A 27,714-nucleotide genomic window follows, 5' to 3' on the forward strand; every position below is an offset into this window, starting at 1 on the left:
GGATATAAAATCAACACCTATTAATCAAATGCATTCCTATACATCAGCAATGAATCCACTGAAAGAGAAATTAGGAAAACTATCTCATTCAAAATAGCCTAAAAAAAATTGGGAATCAATCTAACAAAAGAGGTGAAAGACTTCTACAATGAAAACTACAAAACACTAAAGAAAGTAACTGAAGAAAACCTCAGAAGATGGAAAGATATCCCCTGCTCCTGGATAGGCAGAATTAATATTGTCAAAATGCCCATATTACCAAAAATGTTATACAGATTTCATGCAATTCCTATTAAATTCCAATGGCATTCTTCATAGAAATAGAAAAAGCAATCATTAAATTTATTTGGAAAACTAAGAGCCTCAGAATAGCTAAAGCAATCCTTAGCAAAAAAAAAAAAAAAAAAGTGAAGCAGGAGGTATCACAATACCAGACCTTAAACTATACTGTACATTTACAGTAACAAAAATGGCATGTTATTGGCATCAAAATTCACTTGTAGAGCAATGGTACAGAATATAAGACCCAGAGACAAACCCACATAATACGGTTATGTTATACTAGACAAAGGTGCCAAAAACATTCACTGGAGAAAAATGGCCTATTTACCAAATGGTACTGGCAAAACTGGAAATCCATATGTAGCAAAATGAAATTAAACCTCTATCTCTCACCCTGCACAAAAATCAACTCAAAGTGGATCAAATTTACAGACACTAGAACAGAGACCCTGTGCCTAATGGAAGAAAAATAGGCCCAAATCTTCACTATGTCTCTCTAGGATCTGACTTCCTGAACAAGACTCCTAAAGTGCAAGAAGTAAAATCAAGAATCAATAAATGAGATTGATTCAAATTAAAAAACAACTTCTCAGCAAAGGAAATAATTAATAATGTGAGGAGAGAGACTACAGGTTGGGAGAAAATCTTTACCACATGCACCTCTGATAAAGCATTAATCTCTAGGATATATATAGTACTCAAAAAACTTAACCTCAAAAAACAAATAACCCAATAGATAAATGGGCTAAGGAACTGAACAGACTCTTCACAGAAGAAGAAATACAATCAATCAACTAATATATGAAAAAGTATTCAACATCTCTAGCAATTACATAAATGCAAATCAGAACTACTCTAATATTTCATCTCACTCCTGTCAGAATGGCAATCATCAAGAATATAGCCCATAATAAATGTTGGCGAGGGTGTGGGGAGAAAGGTTCACTCATACATTGCTGATGGGACTGCAAACTGGTGCAACCACTATGGAAAGCAGTATGGAAGTTCCTCAGAAAACTTGGAGTGGAACTACCATTTGACCCAGCTATACCACTCCTCGATTTATATACAAAGGACTTAAAATCAGTATACTGCAGTGATGCAACCACATCAATGTTTAAAGTAGCTCAATTCACAATAGCTAAACTATGGAACCAAACTAGATGTCCTTCCATAGATAAATGGATAAAGAAAATGTGCTATGTTTATATACTGAAAGGAATATTGTTCAGCTTTAAAGAAGAGTGAGATTATGGCATTTGCCAGTGATTGGAGTTAAGAGAATATCATGCTAAGTGAAATAAACCAATTCCAAAAAAACAAAGGCCAAATATTTTCTCTAATATGCAGATGCTAATTTACAATAAGGTTAGAGGCACTAGGAAAAAATAACACTACCTTAGATTAGGTAGAGGGAAGTGATGGGGGAGAGGGAAGAGGATTGGGGATAGGAAAGATAATAGATAGGAAAGATAATAGAATGAAACAGACATTATGAATATATATATATATATATATATATATATATATATATATATATCTGCATCCAATATGATTCTACAAAGTGCACATTCAGAAAAATGAGAAATTATATCCCATCTATATGTATCAAAGTGCATAAATACATTCTAGTGTCATGTATAACTAATTGAAACAAATAAATGAATTAACTTTTTTAAAAGAGCAAGATGCCAAATGCAGTGTCCAGGAGGTCCACTGACAGAAAATTCCAGTAGATCTGACCTATGTTGATGGGAAGTGGAGGTGGTGAGTGAGTGGGAGGAGCAGGAGGGCCTGTGAGGGGCTGGAACACCTGTATCCCCCACGGGGCAGTGGCTAAGGGGTGTAGGAAGTTCATGTTCGCCCAGCTGGTCACTTTACATTCACTTACTGGAACTCGTGTGCTTTTCTGGATTTAATTGCATCTGGCTTTAAATGAAGGCATGAGTGGGAGTTATGTAGCCAGAGCCTCAGAGTCTGTTTCCATCTCCTCCTGCAGACACAGGAAGCAAGCTGAGCTCTGAGAACCTCCAAAGCCACATCTGTACAGGATTACTAGAGGCCAGTCACACCAGACACCTGAGCCCTTAGTGTGGTTTCAACACCCAGCAATCTCCAAATCTCAGTCCCTGGCCACTGGCTGTGGAGTGTGCGCTGCTGGTCAGTGTCCCTCGTGGTGGTGGTAGTGGAACAGCCTGCTTTCAGAAGTCTGATGTCCCTTTCAGGCCTTTACCATGAACCCAGCCAGTGCTTTCAACCAAACCCAGTGCCTCTGAGCATGCCCCCTGGCAGAGGGCAGTTGGTGACACCATGTGACCCCCGTACCATCCCTGGGAGGAGGGTTTGTGCATGGGGCATTGACTATGTGGGAGGGAAAGCAGAGTTCTGCTGGTAGTTAGAGCTGGCAGCAACCTCAGCGTCTACCCTGCTGATTTTGAGAGTGAATTTAGTCTGAGACTATACCCCAGCAAAGCCATCTGGGATGCCAGATTATCACTTATCAGCTTCATAGATGACAATCTTGGGAGCCTGGCCTGGTCTCTGCTGGTACCAGGTGAGAGTGTCACTGATGCTCTTATTGGCAGTGCAGGTGATGGAGGTGCTCTGTTCTTGAGACACACCCAGGGAGTCTGGTGACTGTGTCAGCCCTGGGCTCCCACTGGCACCTGGGAAGAAAGAGACAGCATTCCTGTTTTAACTCCATTTCCCCCAGCACACCTGGCTGTCCTGGTCCTGTAACCTGAGAGCACTGTGGGCCATTGACGCACAGAGCCCTCATATTAGAAGAGGCTATTCCTCAGGCTGTCCCCTGTGCTCCCTCTTCACCTGGACTCCAGAGCAGCAGAAGGCAGATGAGTGCAGCCAGGTCACCCATGCTCTGTCTGGCCCTGCCTGAGGCTCCTGCTGCCCAGGCTCACCAAGCAGCCTTTTCACGAGGACTCTGAGAAGCAGAAATTGGCTCTGGGGAAACATGCAAATCAGCAAGGGTGGGGCAGGCCTGCTCTGGCAGCTGCAGGGCCGACAGCCTGGGGGTCAGTTCCAGCTGACTTCCACATACAGTCCCAGAGGAGTTTCTTCTTGGCCAGTGAAATGAAAACACCTCTAATTTGTGTGGTCCTTCTTTGACCTCAGGGTATGAGAGTTTGTAGTTAGAATAGGGCATCTTCCTTCTAAGACAGAGGGTGGGGGAAGCTATCTGATCCCATAACTTAATTCTTAATATGAACATGTAATTGTCCTTCTAGAATTCCATGGAATATCCTCTTATATAGGTGGCTATGAAAAAAAAATGGCTCCGTAGTGTAGAGGATATGCTAGGTGCCCTGGAGGGAGGATGTCCTGAAGCAAGTCCATGGCATACCAATTGGGGGCGCTGTGCACCAGAAGAGACTCAGATTATGGAACATCTTCCCATAGCCAGTGTGATCCTTTACTTTGGATATCATGCATTTTGCTTCTTAACTTTTTCTCATTTTCTATATTATTTCTCTATTTCTCTCACTTTCTCTTACTACACTGTCTTGGGGTAAGACTGTCTTCTTTGCCTGAGAGGGTTCCAGTGTAATTATTAACAGCTCTGCCTTTCTATCCTCACATAAAATTTTGTGACCACTATATATTCTGATTCTCCTTCTTCCAAGTACACTGAGATATTTCTTAACTGAAAGTCTTACATGTAAAATTAACAAATATTTTATATCATCTATTAATATGACTGATTTTCATCTTCTTCTGTTACCTATCATTATATTTGGTGACATTAATAAACATCCTGGACTCACTAGAGTTCCTGGGCATCATCATTACTATGGGTAAAAATGCAATTTCCAGTAGCTCCTTAAAAGAGTATCTCACCCAGGAAGCAGCTGAATTTCAAACCACCCTCAACTGCTAGTACAAGACACAGTGATAATTAATTTGAGTCTTGCTTTGTAAAACCTGGTTTGTGGGTATGTTTGTGAGGAGTGCATTTTTCCTGTTTTGTCTTTGTCTTTTTAAAATCTTTTTGAGTTGTTGATGGACTTTTATTTAATTTACTTTTATGTGGTTCTGAGAATCAAACCCAATGCTTCACACACACTAGGCAAGTGCTCTACCTTTCCTGTTTTTTCTTAACATCTAGACCTTCATGTGTCTCCCCTCCTTTTGGAAATCTCCTGGGATGCTCCTTAGTTCCCTGCAATTTCCAAGCAGGTGGCTGTCAGTCTTCCTGAGGTCCAGCCACAGTCTTCAGAGGAATTTTAATCACACTACACTGCAATAGTATTCTCATAGGACCAGCCTATGAGAAGTTCCTGTAATTACATTTTGCATAAGTGATGAGGACTATGTATGAATCTCAGCCTTCCCAAAGCACCCCCTGCACAGTTCCCAATACTCTATTGTTGCGACCCCCGGCCAGCAAAGGAGACGCAACACAGGATTCTTCTTTCAGCAGTTTATTCAGGCCTTTATTCAAAATGTATCTTCAAGCTTCTCCTCCTCCACCCGTGCCTCCTAGCCTTAATAAAGCATCCTAAGCCCCAATGCAAAGCTGCCACGTGGATCTTTCTCATAGGGTGTTATCTCAAAATGCGCCAACTCTCCCTAATAAGGAGTTGTTTATCACTGACCACAGTGGCAGCCAGCGCCATATTGTAATGGTGGCTATGGTCCGCAGAAACGGCTCACCACACTCTATCTCCAATTTCATGTCATATTGTATCAAACAGAAAGCACTTTTATTTACTATATATAAACTTCTTAGTACTGATGTGTTTTTGCATTCTTGCAAGTTCTTAATATTGCTGCAATTTACTATATTAAAATATATTGTCACATCATACTTTAATATATGGAAGAAATCTTAACATGCACTTTCTGTTTATGCATTTATAGTTCTGAATGAAATGGTTTGCATTTTCCTTTTATGCTATTTTTTCATATCTTAATATTAAAGTTAATGAACTTTTATAAAGATATAGAAAGATGATTCTGGGGTGGGAGGGGAGTGGATCCAAGATGGAGGGGAGTGGATCCAAGAGGGAGGCAGAATTCTGTGTTACTCTGTGACCTGGGTCTCAACTAGTGGGAATACTGCTTTTCTGAGAATGATAGAGGACCCCTCAGCAGCTGCTCCCTCACAGAAGTCATGGGCTGCCATGCCCACACAGGGCCCCAGGCCTCAGCTTTAGGAAAGGACTCCCAACTACTCATCCACACAGGTCTTGCAGGTGCCTTAAGGGACCACTGGCATCAGCACTGGTGCAGAATTTCCAGATGCTGCTCCCACGCAGGGTTCTCAGCGGCTACCCATACTCAGAAACCCGGGCCACCACTCTCATGTGAACCTCCATCTACCATCATCTTGGCAGCCACTGCCAGAGTCCCCTACTCACAGTAGCTTGCCTGCACCTGGGTCATCTCAGGCTCTGAACACAGCTGAGAGCTGCAACACTGCATGCTACAGAGCTCATCTCTGAACGCATGGCACAAGGCCATCACCCAGCTCCCCCCACCTGATCTGACACCCCAGTGCTGAAAGCAGCTGCCTCCATCTTGGGTCACATCTATCATCATCTTTAGTCGGGGCAAAGACCAGTTTGGAGCACCAGATAGCCAGGTACCCATAGTTTTCTAATTCCCCCTAATCCCCAGCAGCTGCTAACTCGCCAGAATGACTGCTCAAATCAAAACAGCCCTCTTTGACAGGTGTGCAACCACCAGAGTGCAACACACAAGACCCCCGGAGAGCAAGGTTCCTGATTAGGAAAGAGAAAAGGAGAGAGTGAGGGAGACACACTTTACAGACTAATGCAGAGGCCAGGAACTGTGAGGTCTACAGGCGAGATGAGGAGATAAGATCAGGTGCCCACAACACAGGAGCAGACCCCAAAGGAGATCCTTGAGGTGCGGTCTCCCATCAGGACCAGGGGTGCCATACCACACTTCCAAGTGTCCTGCACCCAAGACCAACCCTCACACCCTGGTAAGCCCCACCATCCTGAGGGCGGAGATACCAACTAAGAACCGACAACCCCACCTATAGGAGAAGAAGAGAAGCGGAAAGACACTGATCTCCAACCAAAACAATTCATGTTTCTTCCTTCAAGATTTTTTTTTCTTTCTTCTCCCTCTTTATTCTCCCACCCTCCCATCGCCAATATATGTAACCAAGTGCTTTGCATAAATTAGGATATTTAGGACTGAGATGAATGAATAGTATATTATAGCTGCATTGTATATTCTTTTTTTCTCTGTTTTATTTATCTCCAATTTTTACTATTTTAACATTTTTTATTTTTCTTAATATATATGTGTGTTTGTTTTATGTACTCTACTGTATTCCCTCTTACTTATCTACCCAAAATTACTACCTCTCTATTCTCCTGCTACTAACTTTCTTCTTTAGGTTTCTCTTTCACACTTCCTAAGATATAATAACATTATGTCCTCATCTCGTACCTCCTCATCATACCTTCCTACACCTCATTCCCGGTTCTTTGTCCACCATCAGAGACTGTAGATCATTTTACAAACCTACTGATTGTATTGTAGATAATAATTGAATTCACCATTTCTGCACATTGTGACCAAACTGTAAACATCTTAATAGCAACTATTTATTTTTAGATAAATAGATCCCAATATTTTTATATTGGGATCTATTAACATTGTCATTCCCCTCAAAGGAGAGGTATTGGAATCCTACAGGGGCTCTATAAGTCTATAGGGTAAAATGATAATGCCTTGGATCCACAGAGCTAGAAAGGAAGACACACAAGCAACATGAAAAAACAAAGGAAGAAAGTGCCCCAAACAAATCAAGATATCACATTATTAGAATCCATGGCCAGCACAGCAGATAAAATGATTAAAGGATGACATAAGAGAGCAAATACAGGCAGCTAAAGATCATTTTGACAAAGAGATACATAAGCAAATACAGGAAGCAAAAGATTACTTCAATAGGGAGCTAGAGGTTCTAAAGAAAAACCAAACAGAAATCCTTGAAATGAAAGAAACAATAAACCAAATTGAAAGCATCACTAATAGGTTAGACCACTTGGAATACAGGACCTTGGACAATGAAGACAAAATATATAATCTTGAAAAAAATATAGACCACACAGTGAAAATGATAAGAAACCATAAGCAATCAGAACATTCAAGAAATGTGGGATAGCATAAAAAGATTAATTTTTTTTGAGAGAGAGAGAGAATTTTTTAATATTTATTTTTCAGTTTTTTTTCAGCGGACACAACATCTTTGTTTGTATGTGGTGCTGAGGATCGAATCCGAGCTGCACGTATGCCAGGTGAGCGCGCTACCACTTGAGCCACATCCCCAGCCCCAAAAGACCAAATTTAAGAGTTATTGGGATAGAAGAAAGCACAGAGTTCCAAACCAAAGGAGTGAACAATCTCTTCAATGAAATAATATCAGAAAATTTTCCAAACATGAAGAACAAATGGAAAACCAAATTCAAGAGGCTTACAGTTTACCAAATGTACAAAATCATAACAGATCCACACCAAAGCACATTATAATGAAAATGCCTAGCCTACAGCATAAGGAGAGAATTTTAAAAGCCACAAGAGAAGATTACATATAGGGGAAAAGAAATTAGATTCTGTGCAGATTTTCAACCCAGACCCTGAAATCAAGAAGATCCTGGAGCAATATATATCAAGCTCTGAAAGAAAATGGATGCCAACCAAGAATCTTGTATCCAGCAAAATTAAGCTTTAGATTTGATGATGAAATAAAAGCCTTCCATGATAAACAAAAGTTAAAATAATTTACAGCTAAAAAAAAATCTACACTGTAGAACATCCTCAGCATAATATTCCATGAAGAGAAAATGAAAAATAACAATGAAAATCAACGGAGGGAGGTATTATACTAAAGAAAAAAACTAATCAAAGGAGAAATCAAGTCAAGTTAAACAACAAAAATGGATGGAATACAAATTATGTCTCAATAATAACTCTGAATGTTAATGGCCTAAACTCACCAATTAAAAGACATAAACTTACTGATTGGATCAAAAAAAAAAAAAACCCAACAATATGCTGCCTCCAAGAGACTCATCTCATAGAAAAAGACATCCACAGATTGAAGGTGAAAGTTTAGGGAAAATCATACCATTCACACGGACTGCAGAAGCAAGAAGGGGTTTCCATTCTTGTATCAGATAAAGTAAAATTTAAGATAAAGTTAATCAAAAGGAATAAAAAAGGACATTTCATACTGCTTAAGGGAACCATTCATCAAAAGACAGAACAATTATAAATATATAAGCCCCAAACAATGGTGCATCTATATTCATCAAACAAACTCTTCTCAAGTTCAAGTGTCAAATTGACCATAACACAATAATGCTGGGTGACTTTAACATGGCTCTTTCACCACTGGATAGATCTTCCAAACAAAATTGAACCAAGAAACTATAGAACTCAATACAATCAACAACTTAGACTGAATTGACATAAATAGAATATTTTATTCTTCAACAAGTGAATACACTTTCTTCTCAGCAGCACATGAACCTTTCTCTAAAGTAGACCATATATTATGCCACAAATCAACTCTTAACAAATACAAAAAAGTAGATATATTACCCTGCATTCTACCAGATCTCTAATTTGAAATTAGAGATCAAGGATAAAATAAAAAATAAAAACTACTACAATACCTGGAGACTAAATAATATTCTACTGAATGAACAATGGAGTTGCAAAAGACATCAAGGAGGTGATTAAAAAATTCTTAGAGGTAAATGAGAACAAAAGCTCTGGGACACTATGAAGCAGTACTAAGAGGAAAGTTCATTGCATGGAGTTTATTCATTAAAAGAATAAAAAGTCAACAAAAAATGACCTAACATTACATCTCAAAGCCCTAGAAAAAGAAGAACAAATCAACAATTAAAAGCAGTACGAGAGGAAATAATTAAAATCAGAGCTGAAATCAATGAAATTAAAACAATTGGGAAAATTGACAAAACAAAAAGTTGGCTCTTCAAAAAAATAAATAAAATTGATAAACCCTTAGCCATGCTAACAAGGAGTGATAAAACTTAAATGACTAGCATACATGATGAAAAGGAAATATCAAAATAGACACTACAGAAATACAGAAGATAACCAGAAATTATTTTGAAAACTTGTATTGCAATAAAATAGAGAATACTGAAGATATTAACAAATTTCTAGATTTATATGATTCACACAAATTGAATCAGGATGATATACACAATTTATATAGATTAATTTCAAGCAAGGAAATAAAAGGCGTCAGAATCCTACCAACCAGGAAAAACTCAAGACCAGATGGATACACCGCTGAGTTCTACAAGACCTATAAAGAAGAACTAATGCTCATACTCTTCAAATTATTTCATTAAATAGTAAAAAAAAAGGAGCACTTCCAAACTCATTCTATGAGGCTAATATCACCTTGATTCCAAAACCAGGCAAAGGCACATCAGAGAAATACAGCTTCAGACCAATATCGCTAATGAACACAGATGCAAAAGTTCTCAATAAAATTCTGGCAAATCAAATTAAAAAAAAATATCAAAAATATAGTGCACCACAATCAAATGGGTTCATGCCAGGAAGGCAAGGTTAATTCAACATATGGAAATCAAAAAATGTAATTCATTGCCGCCCCCGACCTGCGTGGGCAGCTGAACTTAAGGTCGCTTGTGTGAATTTCCAGGGACACCAAATAAAACACAGACACACTTTACCTTTGAGCAAGCTTCAGGAGGGCTCCTCCGCTCTCAGCCTCAGGCTCTCCAAAAGGGAGAGCAAGAGAAAGTCACGAGAGTCTGGAGAGAGCAAGCAAGCACATTCAGAAGTGGGCTTTTATTGGGGAAACTCTTGTTCTTTAGAAAGTTCTATCCAAAAAAGGCCAGAAGGGGCAGGGTTACAAGGGATAGATGAGTGTAATTCAACCTCAGGCTGACACCTACATCTGAAGACACGTCTTATACTTCTAGAGCTGGGACAATGCCCACATCACCACAAAATGTAGTTAATTGGTCACAGCTTCTTGCTTCAGGACTGGAAGGCATGGGTCATTCAGAGTGGCTCCCCACAATTCATCACATCAGTAGACTCTTTTTTATTTTATTTTTTATTTTTTTTTTTAGTTGCAGATGGACACCACATCTTATTTTATTTATTAATTTTTATGTGGTGTGGGGATTAAACCCAGTGCTTCATGTGTGCAAGGCAATCCCTCTATCACTGAGCCACAACCCCAGCCCACATCAATAGATTTAAAGATAAGAATCATATGATCATCTCAATATATGCAGAAAAAGCATTTAACAAAATAAAGCACCCACACATGTTCAAAACACTAGAAAAACTAGGGATTACAGGAACATATCTCAACATCATAAAAGCTATCTATGCTAAGCCCCAGGCCAAAATCATTATAAATGGAGAAAAATTGAAAGCATTCCCTCTAAAAACTGAAACAAGACTTAAATAGTGGCCAGAGCAATTAGACAAACTAAAGAAATTAAAGGGATATGGATAGGAAAAGAAGAACTCAAATTAGCACTATTTGCTGATGATTTGATTCTACACCTAGAAGACCCCAAAAAATTTCACCCGAAAACTTCTAGAACTAGTAAATGAATTCAGCAAAGTAGCAGGATACAAAATCAACATCCATAAATCAAAGGCATGTCTGTATATTAGTGACAAATCCTCTAAAAGGGAAATGAGGAAAACTTTCCCTATCTGCAATAACCTTAAAAAAATAAAATAAAATACTTGAGAATCAACCTAACAAGAGATGTAAAAGACCTCTACGATGAAAAGTACAGATTTCTATAAGTCAGCCTCCTTATATCAGAAAAAACATTTGGTATTTGTTTTTTGGGGGAGGGAATTGGCTAACTTAGCATTATCTTCTCCAATGTCATCCATTCACCTGCAAATGCTATGATTTTGTTCTATTTTATTGCTGAATAAAATTCCATTGTGTATATATGCCACATTTTTTTTATCCATTCATCCACTGAAGTGCACCTAGTTTGGCTCCACAGTTTAGCTATTGTGAATTGTGCTGCTATAAAAATTGATGAGGCTATGTCCCTTCAGTATGCTGTTTTTAAGTCTTTTGGGTATAGAACGAGGAGAGTGATAGCTGGGTCAAATGGCCGTTGCATTCCCAGCTTTCCAAGGAATCTCCATATTGCTTTCCATATTGGCTGCACCAATTTACAGTCCCACTAGCAGTGTATGAGTGTATATTTTCCCCCACATCCTCGCTAACACTTATTGTTGTTTGTCTTCATAATAGCTGCCATTCTGACTGGAGTGAGATGATATTTTAGAGTAGTTTTGATTTGCATTTCTCTAATTGCTAAAGACGATAAACATTTTTTCATATATTTCTTGATTGATTGTATATCCTCTTTTGAGAAGTGACTATTCAGATCCTTGGCCCATTTGTTGATTGTTTTTATTTGTGTGTGTGTGTGTGTGTGTGTGTGTGTGTGTGTGTGCTTAGCTTTTTGAGTTCTTTATATACCCTAGACATTAGTGCTCTATCTGATGTGTGAGGGGTAAAAATTTCCTCCCAGGATGTAGGCTGTCTGTTCACGCCACAGATTTTTTTTTCATTTGCTGAGAAGAAACTTTTTAGTTTGATTCCATCCCATTTATTGATTCTTGGTTTTAATTCTTGCACTATAGGAGTCTTATTAAGGAAGCTGGGGCCTAATCCCACAGGATGAAGATTAGGGCCTACTTTTTCTCCTATTAGACACAGAGTATCTGGTTTAATTCCTAGGCCCTTGATCCACTTCAAGTTGAGTTTTGCTCATGGTGAGAGAGAGGGGTTTAATTTAATTTTGTTGCTTATGGATTTCCAGTTTCCCAGCACCATTTGTTGAAGAGGCTATCTTTTCTCCAATGCATGTTTTGGCACCTTTTTCTAATATGAGATAATTGTAATTCTGTAAAATGAGATAATTGTAATTCTGTGTCCTCTATTCTGTATCACTGGTACAGTTTAAGGTCTGGTTTAGTGATGCCACTTGCTTCACTCTTCCTGCTAAGGATTGCTTTCGCTATTCTGGGTCTCTTATTTTTCCAGATGAATTTCATGATTGCTTTTTCTATTTCTATGAGGAATGCCATTGGGATTTTGATTAGAATTGCATTAAATCTGTATAGCACTTTTGGAAGTATGGTCATTTGTATAATATTAATTTTGCCCATCCAAAAGCAAGGTAGATCTTTCCATCTTCTAAGGTCTTCTTTGATTTCTTTCTTTATGGATTTCATTGTATAGATCATGGGAGGAATAGATGAATTCTAGATAGGGCAGAGGGGTGGAAGGGAAAGGGAGGGGGCAGGGGATTAGCAAGGATGATGGAATGTGATAGATATCATTATCCAAAGTACATGTATGAAGACACAACATACTTTATATACAAAAGAGATATGAAAAATTTGAGCTGTATACGTGTAATAAAAACTGCAATGCATTCAACAGTCATTTATTTTTTTAAATAAATTTTTTAAAAAAGAAAAGTTCAAAATGCTAAAGAGATAATTTAAAGAAGAACTTAGAAGATAGAATGCTCTCCCTTGTTCTTGGATAGGCAAAATTAATATTGTCAAAATGACCATACTACCAAAAGTACTATACAGATTTAATGTAATTCCAATAAAATGAAATTATGGCATTCCTCATAGTAAAACAAAAAAGAGTCATAAAATTCATCTGGAAGAATAAGAGACCCAGAATAGCTAAAGCAATCCTTAGCATGCAAAGTGAAGCAGGTGGCATCACTATACCAGACTAAACTATACTACAGAGCAATAGTAACAAAAACAGCATGGTATTGGCACCAAAAACAGACTGGGAGACCAATGGTACAAAAACATGCATTGGAGAAAAGATAGCCTCTTCAACAAATGGTGCTGGGAAAACTGGAAATTCATATACAACAAAATGAAGTTATGGGGCTGGGGATGTGGCTCAAGCGGTAGTGCGCTCGCTTGGCATGTGTGCGGCCCGGGTTCGATCCTCAGCACCACATACCAACAAAGATGTTGTGTCTGCTGAAAACTAAAAAATTAATAAAAAAATGAAGTTAAACCCCTATCTCTCACCATGCACAAAACTCAACTCAAAGTGAATCAAGGACCTAGGAATTAAATCAGAGACACTGTGTCTAATAGAAGAAAAAGTAGGCCCTAATCTTCATCATGTGGATTAGCCCCAACTTCCTTAATAAGACTCCTATAGCACAAGAATTAAAACCAAGAATTAATAAATTGGATGGATTCAAACTAAAAAGTTTCTTCTCAGCAAAAGAAACAATCTGTGAGGTGAACAGAGAGCCTACATCCTGGGAGGAAATTTTTACCCCTCACAATTATATACCCTAGAGCACTAATCTCTAGGGTATATAAAGAATCAAAAAGCTAAACACCAAAAAAACCAAATAGCCCAATCAATAAATGGGCCAAGACTTGAAAGACACTTCTCAGAAGAGGATATACATTCAAACAAATAATGAAAAACTGTTCAACATCTCTAGCAATTAGAGAAATGCAAATAAAAACTACTCTGATTCATCTCACTCCAGTCAGTTTGTTGTTTGTATTGAGAACACAAACAACAATAAATGTTGGCAAGGATGTAGAGGAAAAGGTATACTCATACATTGCTGGTGGGAATGCAAAATGGAGCAAACAATATGGAAAGTAGTATGGAGATTCCTTGGAAAGCTGGGAATGGATCCACCATTTAACCCAGCTATCCTCTCCTTAGTCTATACCCAAAGGACTAAAAACACTATACAACAGGGACACAGCCATATCGATGTTTATAGCAGTACAATTCACAATAGCTAAACTGTGGAACCAACCTAGATGTCCTTCAGTAGATGAATGGATAAAAAGAAAATGTGGTATATATACACAATGGGATATTACTGAGCTATAAAGAGAATAAAATCAAGGCATTTGCAGGTAAATGGATGGAGTTAGAGAAGATAAGTGAAGTTAGCCAATCCCCCAAAAACAAAATGCTGAATGACTTCTCTGATATAAGGAGGCTGATTCATAGTGGGTTTGATAGAGGGAGCATGGGAGGATTAGATAAACTCTAGATAGGGGAAGGGGTGAGAGGGGACATGAGGAAGCATGGGGGTCAAAAAGATGGTGGAATGAGATGGACATCATTACCCTAAGTACATGTATGAAGACATGAATAGTGTGAATACACTTTATGTACAACCAGAGATATGAACAATTGTTCTCTATATGTGTAATATGAATGTAATGTATTCTGCAGTCACATATAACAAATTAGAAGAAAAAATAAATTTTAAAAAAAAGGAAAGATAATTCTCACTGCATGATCTGGTCTAAAACAAAAAACCCACATGATGATTCAGTTCATGTTTTTAAAACCAACTTATTCAATACAAAATATTCTTATTCTTCTCTAATATACTGTTATAGTAAAAAAACTGTATCAAGGAATATGAAATATATTTTCACTCCCTTTGTGCTATTGAAGTTCTACACATTTTTTGTTAAATATATATATTTTAGAATTGTTAGTCGTCAATGGACCTTTATTTTATTTATTTATATGCTGTGCTAAGAATTGAACCCAGTGCCTCGCACATGGTAGGCAGGCGCTCTACAACCGAGCCACCACCCCAGCCCCTTGTTAGATATTTCTAATTTATTTGTTCATGAAATTTTCATGTAACTTTCAGAGTCAACTTGTTCTTAATAGCTTGCTATGATAATTATCATAATTATCATAACAATTATCAAAATTTTGTCTGAATGAGAGATAACTTCTTTCACCTGCCCCCTTCTTCTTCCTGTCTGTCCCTATAGGGCTGCATAGGGTCTTTAGGAGCAAGGAACTGAACCAAGACCCCTTCCTTAAGGGTACAGTTGGGAGTTTCTAGTCTCTAAAGAGGGTCCTGGAATGGTGGCTTTACTAACCTGTTGGTGTTAATAATTAACCATGTCATTACCTGCACACTCTTGGCTGGAAAGTACAATCTGTGGTCTAGACATTTAACTGCCAACACCAAGTGGCCACCATTGAGATGCAGAGTTGACCCACACACTAGGGCATGGATGAGTAGCCTGGTTTCTCTTGGCAGCATGTCAGGGGATTGCGGACTCTGTCACCAGTCTCTGTCCCGCAGGTTCTGCTATAATGATTCTGACTGTTGATATGTATAAGGCAGTGTTCCTCTGGTGAGCAAGTTCCTGGAGGGTAACAGCCACCCTGTTATCCACATTTGGAATATTCTACAGTTAATCTCTGGAACTAGTAAGATGATTAATACATGCTCAATGCCTAGCTGCTATGGTAATGTCCTTCAAGAGGAGGCTCTATGCTAGTGTCTTACCAGCCTCGGCCTTAATCTCAGACACTCAGTTCTGGAAATAAAGGAATTCTCTTAGACAACACCAATGTGTCACTGTGCCTAAACCTGCCCACGTAACAGTAACTTTATACAATGAGCAATATGCACCAATGATGTCAATGGCCTAATGTAACTTATGGATATAAATAAAGCTGGCAGCTTAGATGAGAAGCCCCTTTTACTTTGCCCCTACATGATGCTCGCTTTTCTGTCTGTCTCTCTTTTTGTTTTTCTTTACATTCTGCTGATGGTGGTAATGGTCTCCCAAGGAGAGAAGCAGAAAGGGGAGAAGGAGACTTAGTCAAAACTTTGTCACCAAGAACATGATATCAATGTTAAAATAGAACTCAGGACCTTGGTGGTGCAGAATACTAGGAGCTTCGAGGTCACACTGTACCTCAGCACATGGAGAGATGAGCAGCCTGGGGCTTCAGCAACTCTTCAACCTGTCAGAGAAGCAAGGTCACAGAGCAACTGCCACCTCCAAACTTGGACAGACAGATGGGATTGTACACAACACACAAGTCACAGGGCAGAATCCCTGAGCAGACACGTCTGTGAGAATCAGTACAAGGTGAGAAAAACAAACTGTACCTGGCAACTTGCTGGTGGTTCAGCGTGACCCAGTGTGAGAGTCAAACTCAGGAGAACCGAGTCCAGGGGCCCAGTCTGTGGGTTTCACTCTAGGAGTCCCAGCAGATCCTGACAGAATATGTCCCATTTTGCTTCTAGCAGGAAACGGGAAAGTTAACCATTCTAACTTGTTCAGAGCATTCTGTTCCTGTTAACAAGGCCTGTCCTCGGGCGACAGGCGATTTCACCATGACCTTACTCTCCAGGATTTCTTCACTCTCCTGTCTGAGGGAAGAAAACACTCATCCCAGGTCTTTCAATAAGAAAGGGAGGTGCTCTCCTCAAGCTCCATCTCTCCATCTTCTGTACCGACAGGGAAGGGGCTCCTGAGAGGCAGCCAGTAAGCATCACGGTCCACAGGCGCAGACTCAGGGTGGACTGAGAACTAATCATGTGGACAAAGAATGCACCATCTCCACACCCCTCCACTGCATTATCCAAGGCCGGTTTATGGGGTTTCCTTTTAACTAGGACATCATGTCCATTTTCAAGAAAAATATTAAACAATCTTACACCGCCCCTCCCCACATACACACACATAGTTTAAAGATACAAAACATGTATAAGAACTGGAGTCAGATAGGGAAAGACCTTTGGAATTATAAGACCAAGAATTTTAGAAAACTAGGATTAGCCTGCAAGTGATGTAATAGGGAAACTGTCACATAGGGGAACATGGTTTGTGTATTCTTTTACTTAAGTGAAATGGATGACAGCAATAATATGAAGGGCAGGAAGAAGAATTTAGAACTAATTTTATTACACATTCCTTATTATCCCTGAAGCAGTATAATTTTATTGAAAATGGACTTAGAAGTAGATGCAAATTTAGGGAAACCACTAAAAGAAGTAAATAAAAATATGTTATATGCTAATAAGGGAAAGAAAAGACAATCATATAAAAAGTTTAATTAATATTACAAAAGGAAGAAATATGACAGAAAATAAATGAGCAAAAGCTAAGAGCACAAATTGAAAACAATGACAAATATCATAAAAATGCATTCCACTACATCAATAATCACTTTAGGTGTCAAATATCTAAATATATCAATTAAAAAAGAGACTGTCAAAATGATTCAAGGAACAAGGCTCAACCATGTGTTGTCTATTAGAAATCCAACCTAAATGTAAGAAGATATAGACTAAAAGTAAATGGATAGAGAAAGACAGACCTTGCTAGCTAAAAAACAAAGTTGTAAGGATTACATTAATTCCAAACAGAGCACACTTCAGAGAAAGAAAAATGGCCAGGGATAATGAATCATTACATAATTACACAGGAGTCAACTCTCAAAGAAAAAATAATTCTCGATGTATGTGTATGTATGTATGTGTATGCACCTAATAGCAGAGAGTCAGAACAAGGCAAAAAACATAGGAAATGCAAGGTCAAGTAAATGAATCTACTCTTAGAGCTGTAGACTCCAACAGTCCTCTATGAGAGGTGGAGAGATTTAGCAGGTACGTAGGAAAATGAGTAGACATAATTGAACTCAATATCACAATCCACCAATTGCATATGATTGGCATCTGTATACTGCTTCATGCAATAATCAGAGATTATAAGTTCTTCTTAAATGCACATGGGACATCCACCAACATATACCATATCCTGGGTCATAAAGCACATCTGAATAACTGATTGCATATATGACAAATAAGGAAACATCTAAAGTCATTAATATTCCACAGTAGAAAAACTGGGGGGAAAAAACAACTTATATCTAAAGTAAGCCAGATATAATGAAAATAATTTAAAGAATTAGACATCAGTGAAATTTAAAACAGGTAATCAATAGAAAATATCAACAAGACAAAAAACTGATTAAAATATCAATAAATATTTAAAATATCAATAAAATTGATTAGCCTATAGCCAGGATCACTAAAGAGAGAGAGAGAGAGAGAGAGAGAGAGAGAGAGAGAGAGAGAGAGAGAGAGAGAGACCAGACACTAACTGCTAACATCAGATGAAGGAGAGGACATCACTACAAATCCTAGGGACACTGATGGGACTGGAGCAGGGACAGGGATATTGCTGATGATGCTGATTGGCCAGAGAAGGATCTGGGGAAACCATAGGTCTGCGAGTGACATGCCCAGAGCTCAGCCTGGGGCGATTCCTGTGCTTCCCTTCAGACAGAGAAGCATGAGTTTGAGTGGCTGCGTGATCACAGGACAAGCCACTCCACAGGTGCTGGCAGTCACCCCTCTGATGAAGTGACACGGGTGTCTCTTCTCAGCTTCCAGGTTCAAGTGGCTGCAGGGACTCTGTTAACTGTGGGCCCCATGTGCGCTCCTGAATGCTGCTTTACTTTGTGGTTTCCAATGACCACAACCTACCATCTCTGAGCTTCCTGCAGTCCTCGTCATCATCATCATCATCATCATGGCCTGGCCTCCAGCTTCTAGTTCCCTTTGGCCACCACACTTCTCTCTCTCCCTCCCTTTGTATTTGGCTTTGGAAGAGCTGCCCACGCCCAGGACTCCCCTTCTTGGTACCCTCTTCCTCCTCAGTCAGTTAAGACCTGACTTCAGTCCTCATCACTCACCGAAGCTGCAAAACCAGCATCAGCAAATCAGCATGGCCGGCCATTGCCAGCGGCATCCTGACTCTATCTCGGGTCTCTTCCGGGGGTGGACACTGCTGCCCACTTCCTTCTGAGAACGCTGCCCCTCCTGCGTGTCTCCTCTCTCAATTCTCCTCCGACTACCTCCTTTCTCTTCCTCTCTTTTACTGTGTGCATTGTGTTCTTACTGCCCCTTAAATATTAGAGACCCGGAATCCCTCTTCAGTCCCTCTCAGTTTTCTTTGTCCCTATAGCTGACATGTGTGACCTATGTCACTATGACCGTCAGGGGTGGCCCTGAGCTGGGTCTACCTGTACAGGAACCCACCAGGGATCCCGGAATTAACCTCAGCTCTGCCATTCTCCGAGAAAACCGAGAAAACCGACCTGTCATTTAATAGAAGCTCCCTCCTCAGAGGATCATTATTATCATAATGTCATCATGATCATAACCCCTCCCGGCCTGACCATACCGGGAGAGGAGGTGCACAGAATACGCCTGACCTGCGGGCACCGCGGCTGAGCCCCACCTGCTCCGGCGCGCTGAGAGCCTTCCTGGTCTGCGCAGTAGGGCACAACCACGACAGGGGACAGTCCATACAGAAGCACTGGATGGCTCGTCTACACGCGAAGGGGAGTTGTATAGACATGATGAGATGAGAAAACGCAATCGCCAAAAAATACTGGCCAGGCAGTTAGGGAGTCTCCCCAGGTGACTCCCTAGCGGGGACCCGCTGATGCTGGCCCTGGAGAGTATCCCGCCGAAGCCGGGGAAAGATCAAAAGTCAAAATTGGAAGCAGATGCATTAAATTCATGTTCGTTCACACCACCACAAAGTTTAAAACCTGTCATTCGAGAGCATTGTCTGTGGGGCAGAATCCATCTCTGTTGAGAATGACTGGGCTGAGCCGCACCTCCCTTGAGGTTTGAGGCTGACCGGGAAGGAGCAGTGGTGGACCGCTGGCCTAGCCCTGAGAGACCTGCCCGGAGCAGCCCCTCCCAGCCCCGGTAAAGAGAGGCAATACGGAGAGCCCCCATCTGCTCGCCCAGGGCGCTCCAGGTCAGCCTCCAGGGACAGACTCTCAGGCTGTGCAACACTCGCTTGCAGGCTAGGTGTCATGGCGCCAGTACAGCGGGAGGGATACTGAGCCAGGCTCACGCTGGGGCGGGTTGAGGAAGGGAAACCTGTGGTGCCATCTGAGGGTAGCAGCTTGTTCGTATGGAGCTCAGACTATCCAAGAGGAAGGACTCCTGGCGCCCACCTTCCTGCCCACACATGCCCGCGGTCAGGGGAGCATGTGTGGGCAGGAAACCAAGAGTTGCAGCATCCAGGCTAGACCTGGCCCGCAGGAAACATTCATCCAGCATTAGGAAGCCAAGGATCTATTCTAGGCTGTTTGCAACGCCTGGCTTTGGGCAAGTCACTTCCCTATTCTGAACGTAGGGGTTTTTTCCCTTTCTTTTGCAAATGAAGAAACTGAACCTCGCCATCTCTGAGGCTCCACCTATTTCTTCATTTCCTGAGACCTCAAGGGCATAGTGAGCAGCACTAGTCTCTTTGGGACTGGAAACGCTGCATGTATCCACTTCAGCCACTAGAGGGGGACGTGCGATCGTTACATGGCTGCGATTGAAATTTATTTCTCTTGATTTAAATGTGGCAGCTAGAGGGCACTCCTACCCTGCACTTGCATCTGACCATGCCGTGCAAAGGAATCCTAGATTTCCCCTTTCTCCTGTCAAAGTCAGAGAAAGTCAATTAATCAAAAACTAAGGAGTAACGAATGCTGACTGCCTACCTCCTATAGAAAGTACTTCAGAACGAATGCTGTAAGTAGAACTAAAATCTCTTGAAACTTTGCATTAGCTAATTATGACTGCAACATTTTCTGATAGGGTTACTTATATGATATTTATTCAAAAATGATTAGAAGCTGACAGAATCTTTTCATCTCAGCATTACTTACTGTTTCAGTCAGCTTTTTTTTTCTTTTTTTTTTTTTTTGCAGCTGTGACTAAAGGATTCAACCAGATCTACTTTAGAGGAGGAAAAGTTTGAGTGCTCATATTTTCAGAAGTCCTAGGCCATAGAAGATTGGCTCCATTTCTTGGGGCTCAAGGTGAGGCTGAACATCATGGCAGAGTGTGTGGCAGAGGGAAGCAGCTCACATCATGGTGATCAAGAAGCAGAGAAGGATTTCCACTTGCCAGACACACACACACACACACACACACACACACCAAGCCCTAATTCCCCCCTCCTCCAGCCACACCCACCACTTCAGTTACCACTCAGTTGATCCCTATCAGGGGATGAATTCACTGATGGGGTTAAGACTCTCACAACCCAATCTTTTCTCCTCTGAACTTTCTTGAATTGTGTCACACGTGAGCCTTCACACTTACATAAAGGAAAAATTAGTAACCAAGGATCCAAAAGCAGGGCATCCTACTTTGGGTTGGCTCTGGTTTGGGCAACATTACTGGTTTGAAGCCACAGTCTTTCTCTTCTATCAATCAGTCAGTTCTGCCTCTGACACAGAGCCCAGGAAAGACCTTCACAAGTCTGATCGTCTCTGTCCTGTTGGCTCTCTTCTCCAAGCTGAGTAGCCACAATCCCTTCAGTGGCTATTTATGGGCTACATCTTGTGTGAAGCCCTGAATTTCATCAATGAGCACAGCTGAGGATCTGCTGAAGGAACAAACGTGTGGACCAGGCATTTGGAAACCCAGTGTGGTGCGGACACAGTAACCCAGAAATACATTTCAGTGAACTTGAAAGCCAAAGACTGCCCAGAGAAATAGCCCCTAAGCTGAGAATCAAGAGAAGCAAGGTAGGAAAGCAGTACAGGTGGTACCGTACAGGGGGACACTCGGGGGACCAGAGAGGGATGGGAGAGAGCTGGCGTTGAGTGAACGCTTTCCATGGTCTGACCCTCTGTGAACTCTGCCTTGTCAGGTCCCTCCATCCTGTGAGCTGCTTAGGACAGAGACTGTGTTACTAAAGTTTCTATTTCCTCCCTTCATCCGCCCTAAACACCTCCCCAGTACATGGAGCACAGTTAACCATAATAGATTTTTGCTTATGAGTGAACCCCTGAGCAGGATAACACTTGTGCAATGTGTGAGAACTGGGTAAAGAAGCTCAGCCCACAGTTGAAGTTCGTTTCTAACCAAGAGCCAAGACTGGTGACCTCTTCCATCCTCGAGGTGCTTATACATACAGATGTTGTTTTTATGCATTGTGACATCATTGAAGCCCTTGGCTCATGATGCAATTTTTCATTTTTTTCTTCTTCCATTCCAAGTAATGAATGCCTTTGTCCAGAGGAAAGGAACACGAGCCGTACATCCTCAAGCCTCCCAGACCCCCAGCTCCTCTCTCGCTGGCATTAGCCACAGTTTGTGGTTTCAGGAGCAGCTTCTTTGGTTGAGTGTGTTGTTCATGGTGTGAAGAGGTGGACGACTGGCCATGAGGACTCTGCCTTCGTGAGCAGGATGAAGTGCCCTCACCCAAGGACCTGACAGGTAGAGCTTCGCCCTCTGCTTCCCACCTTCTGTCATAGGAGGACACAGAACTCTGGAGTCTGCAGAGTTCAAGGCTGTCTTGGAAACGCAGATGGGACTGTCCCCAGACACCAAGCCTGCCGATCTTGGACTTCCCAGGCTCCAAGACCATAAGAAAGGAATCCTTCTTCTTTACAAAGTCATTAGCGTGTGGCTGTCCGCCATAGCAGCACACATGTACTGAGACAGCATCCTCTGGAGAACTGGGAGCCCTCCCCAGCGCAGGCTGCGCTTCCTCCTACAGGGCAGCAGGGGGCAGGCGTGCCCCGCCAGAGTTCCAACTTCCTGAAGGGACTGCCCAGCTGTGGGTTCTGAGCGCACAGGGTGCCCCCAGCTCTGAGTTCAGCAGAGACAGAGGGCTCAGAAGGGAAGAGACAAGTAGGAGAGAGAGGAGGGTGGTCAGCGCTCACCCTGGTTCCTTTCTCAGGGCTGTAAGAGAGACAGAAAGGGCCTGAGACTTATGGGCCTGAGTGTTCTGCTCCTGAGCTCAGCATGGTCAAGGCCATTCCCCCCAGGACCACTCTGTTCAGCTGCCCAGGAGAAGGGGTAGGGGGTGGGCGTGGAAACAATACAGAAAGTGTCTGCAGAGTTATTTCTTATTTGATCACAGGGCTAAGTTCTGCCATGATCATTCAGTACGGATCCTCCCAGAACTTACCACCCAGGGAGCTAGGCTAATTGGAAGTATCCGACATTGGATATAAAAAAATTTAAATGTACCAGCATAAATAAGGAGAATCAGGTCCGTATTTTAACTACCACAAGCTTGTGTGAGCCAACAGTTGGCTGGTGGTGAGCAGAATTCCTAAACTCATGCCCCTGACATCCCTGGTCACTGCAGTTCTGAGTGGCACACTATGGACCACGGGTCTCCACATAGAGTGTTTTTCTTGCTATGGAGAGGCCAGCGAGAGTCGCTGCAAGTGCTTAACCAAGAGAAGCCTAAGCTGAGACAGCCAGCTGGGGGCTGTTGGAGAAGGTGCACAGACATACCTAACATGGTGGTGGAGAACAGTTCAGAGGAGAACTGACTGGTCCTGTGGTTTGAATGTGTCCCCAGATCCACCTGTGGGAAACTTAATCCCTACTGCAGCCACATTGGGAGGCAGGGCCTCTGTGGCATCCAGGTCATGTGTCTTTGTGAATGAATTCATGCCCTGTGCAAAAGGCTTTTGGGAGTGGGTTCACCTGCCCACTGTTCTGTGAAGACACAGCATCAGGACGCCACCTTGGAAGCAAATAGGGGGCCCTTACCTGACTCGGAACCTGTGGCCCCTTGACCTTGAACTCCCAGCCTTCAGAACTGTGAGAACATAAATTTCTCCTTTATAAATCACCCAGCCTGTGGTATTCTGTTATAGCAGCACAAAGCAGACTAAGACACTGGGGAAACAATTTTGTTCAAGACAATGACAAAATCCTTTATAAATAGGGCTGCCCATTCACTGAGCAAAGGTCCCCATTGACATGGGACATTGAGTAGCATGGACATAAACTCTGAGGAATGACCACAGGTCACCACTGCAGTAAGCCCCAACTTATACACTAGGTGAAAGGAAGATGCCTTTGCCATGAATTTCTGGTATTTTTTATTTCCTTTATTCAACCAAGAGCCTGATTCTGTTTTAATACCTGGAAGAAGTATACATTAGCAGGGGGAAAAATGACGTTTGTTGCCAAAATGATCACCTGAAAAGAAAGGAGAGCTTGCAGGATCTACAGAAAAGGTGAAGAAGAGGATTACTCACCAAGTGTTTTAAGGGAGGAAGCTGGTGGGGGACGGAGACACCTTCTTTACCAGAAAGCGGCAAGACTGCAGAATTCCCCTCCCCAGCGCTGACAAAATTAGAGAGCCAACATTTAAAACCAATAAAAACTTGACTCACAGCAATCAAAAAGGGAAAGGGACATAAATACACAAAAACGTCAAGAAGCTGGGGACTCCAAGTGGAACAAACAGAGGGGCAGTGGTGCTGGGCGACCACCGGCTGGCAGAACCCCCTCCACGCCCACCCCAAGTCTGGAGGATTTTCCCTAGGGCACCGGACGTGGGCAGAGCAAATGGGCCCTGCAGGCCTCCCTGGGGTCCTCTCCTGGCTGATGCCTGGTGGAAAGGGACACTAGGGATAAGTGGGAACAGATTGGAGAGGCTTTGGGGTGGACCTTCTCTGCCAGAGTCAGAGCCACACCTGGATTTAGGAAGGTGCACCAAAGCCCCGGTGCCTCGGCTCACACCTGGCAGCCTGGAACCTGCACTCGCACCCCCGCCCTGCTCCTTCCCCTGGGACTCCTCGGCCCCCTGGGCTACCAGAACAGGGCAGTGCAAGTGGAGTGGGCAGGGGAACCCGGGGTCTCACTAAGAGCAGGAAAGGACAGGAGCCTCAGGACTGGGGGCCTATGAGAGTGTGGGAAGCAGGTGATTCTTGATCGGGCATCCTCATAACCTGATTGGGGCGGGGGGGCGGGGGGCGTGTGAAAGGCGAGGAGCTGCAGTCGGAGGTGGAGCCCGTGTGGTGGTCACTCCTGAGATCTGAGCTGGGCCTGCTTTCTCGGCGCCCCGCAGCCACCACGGAGTGGTCTTCCTTGGTCTTAGGTTTGGGCACAAAGCGGTCTCCTCCATTGTGGATGTTCTGGGGAATTGTCTGTCCGGCAGGAGGACTCGCAGGCCCTGGGTGGGCGCCAGGCAGCCCAAGGCCAGGCCAGCTCAGCCATCAGCTGCCTGTTTCTCTGGGATCACAAAATGCCTGGTCTTCATCAGGTGGCTCAACAGATGCACTGGTGTGTGGGGGCAGGGAATCAAGAAGTCCAAATGTAAACAGAAAAGTCTATTTACTTTTAGCTTTTGGGACTACTAGCAAAAAGCTAAAAGTAAATAGATCAGTGGAGCAGAGGAAAGGGAAGAGGGGGGAGGGGAGGGGAGGGGAAGGGGGAAGAGGAGAGAGGAGGGGGAGGAGGGAGGGGGAGCGGAGGGGGGAGGGGGACAGGAGGGGGGAGGGGGACAGGAGGGGGGAGGGGGACAGGAGGGGGGAGAGGGGAGAAGCAGGGACTGAGTTATAGCAAACTACCTTCTGAGCTTTTATAGTTACGTCAAAATGAACCTTAATGTGATGTGTAACTAAAAAGAACCAATAAAAAGGGGAAATAGTTTAATTTCATCATCTTTTTTTTTTTTTTTTTGGTACCTCGGATTGAACTCAGGGACACCCAACCACTAGGCCACATCCCCAGCCCTTTTTATAGTTTATTTTGAGACAGGGTCTGGCTGAGTAGCTTAGGCCTAAGTTTCTGAGGCTGGCTTTGAACTTGCTGTTCTCCTGCCTCAGCCTGCTGAGGGGCTGGGAATACAGGCGACTGCCACCACACCCAGCTCATATTCCAATCTTTTATATTTACTGTACTCTATGTAAATACAATATTTTATGTATTGAAAAAAAATCCAAGACATCACCCATTTAATGACACAACATCCAGAAGCAATTTTAAAAGACGAATACATTCAATTGCATTAATGAAAAACAAAATAAAAAATTTTTCATGGCAAACAAACAAAAATGACTACAATCAATCAAAAAATGAGAAAGTGGGAAAGTGTATTTGCAACCTATATTACAGAAAAGGACTACTGTCCCTAATATACAAATAACTCTTAGAAATTTAGGAGGAAACAGGTCAAGTAGCCATTGAGTAAATTTAAAAGATAAATGCACAGAAAGTTCATAGGAAAATAATTGAAAAAAAACTTTGAATTGAGAAAAATTTTTCAATAGGGCTCAAAATGAGACAAGTAAAAATAAAAACTACACCATGATGACATCACTTTCCTCCAAGTTCACTGGTGTATTCTGTTGGGAATCTGTTTGAAAACAACACTGCTTGCACAATTCTGGAAGTGATATAGAAGCTTCTGCAGAGGAAGTTTGGCGACAACTAAAATGTTGCATATGCACTTTTTATACTCCCTCTACTCTCTCTCTCCCTCCCTCCCTATAGTGAGCACATAGATTTCATATGGTTGGTTTATTTTAATCAATACTTCATTTTGTCTGTAATTCCAGCAAATCAGGAGGCTGAGGCTGAGGCAATGTGAGATCAGCCTCAGCCACTTAGCAAGGCCCTAAGAAACTTAGCAAGACCCTGTCATAAAATAAAAACCCAAAGTTCCGGAGATGTAGCTCAGTAGTTAAGCGCCCCTGGGTTCAATCTCTGCTACACAGAAAAACATTTTACATAGGTCTTTTCTGATGTTCTTTCTGTCTGCTGTGGTAAGACCCTATGTCCTTTCAACTCAAGTCTTTACTCTTTGATAACTTTCAGCTTTCCGGCATGAAAGTTGTCTGGGCATTGTCCTGTGTACTTCCTGCCCCAGTCCTGGAACCATCCCTTTAAGGAATCTCGGCTCCTCTCCTGGAGATGATTGCTCAGGGTGCCTGGGTTCCGGCACAGGCATGGCTGTTGGGTTGTATTGCTTCTGTTTTCAGCAGAAAGAGGAAAACACTCAGGTTCATTGAACAGCAATAAAAGCAACCAGTTTACCAACTGCTTAATATGAAAATCAGCAGTTTAAAGGAAAAAATAAGCATTTATCCTGATTTTTCTGTATGAAGCATCTGAACAAATCTTTCCAAGTGTTGAGGATACTGCTACAAGAATGAACAAAGTAGGAAAATCACGGTTTTCAAGACCAGACAAGAGCATTCTCCAGCAGCAAAGTTGAAGCATTTAATTATCATCCATCACCACCTGAATGTCTTTGCTGATCTTAGCGTCACTATAGTTGGGACATCAGCCGTTAGGCACCTCTGTAATAACAAGACACGAAGCAATATGACCCTGCCTTTGACGCATCCTTACCCTGAACATTCAACATGTAGATACGAAGCCTGAACAACTAACTTCCCTAACAAGCAATGTAGAAAATGGAGAAAGAAGATAAATGCCACTACAAAGAATCAAACAGGTAGCTATAGACAACCAGAGTGGCTAGGCAACTAACGTTTCTGCAAAAGGTCATCAGCGTCAGCGTGGGGCTCAGGGGAAGAAGGGGCACCCTAGAGACTCAACAGTCTTGCCAGCCAAGCACAAGGTGTTAACCCCACAAACCAGCTAGAAACGATAACTCCAACACAGCCAGGGACATTCAGTTAGGATCCAGGTGATAAGTGATACCAAGGAATTCATGTTAATTTGTTAAGTAAAATAATCAGGGTCACATTATGACTTTTGTGGTCACAGG

At 42.1% G+C, this 27,714-nt stretch overlaps 1 long non-coding RNA gene across 3 annotated transcripts in view; it reads right to left on the bottom strand.

Moving 5' to 3' along the window:
• LOC144372342 (uncharacterized) overlaps positions 1–27,714 on the bottom strand; it is a 69,751-nt gene that overhangs the window by 18,958 nt on the left and 23,079 nt on the right. The window contains exon 3 of one of the 3 annotated variants that reach the window (XR_013432359.1): positions 10,020–10,100. The exons of 1 other annotated variant lie outside the window; for it this stretch is intronic. This is a non-coding gene — a long non-coding RNA (uncharacterized LOC144372342). Of the gene's footprint in view, positions 1–10,019; positions 10,101–24,229; positions 25,257–27,714 lie in introns of all 3 variants that reach the window. One more of the 3 variants, XR_013432358.1, reaches the window with a different exon arrangement.

Source organism: Ictidomys tridecemlineatus (genome assembly GCF_052094955.1).
Source record: "Ictidomys tridecemlineatus isolate mIctTri1 chromosome 12 unlocalized genomic scaffold, mIctTri1.hap1 SUPER_12_unloc_5, whole genome shotgun sequence".
NCBI classification, from domain to species: domain Eukaryota; kingdom Metazoa; phylum Chordata; class Mammalia; order Rodentia; family Sciuridae; genus Ictidomys; species Ictidomys tridecemlineatus.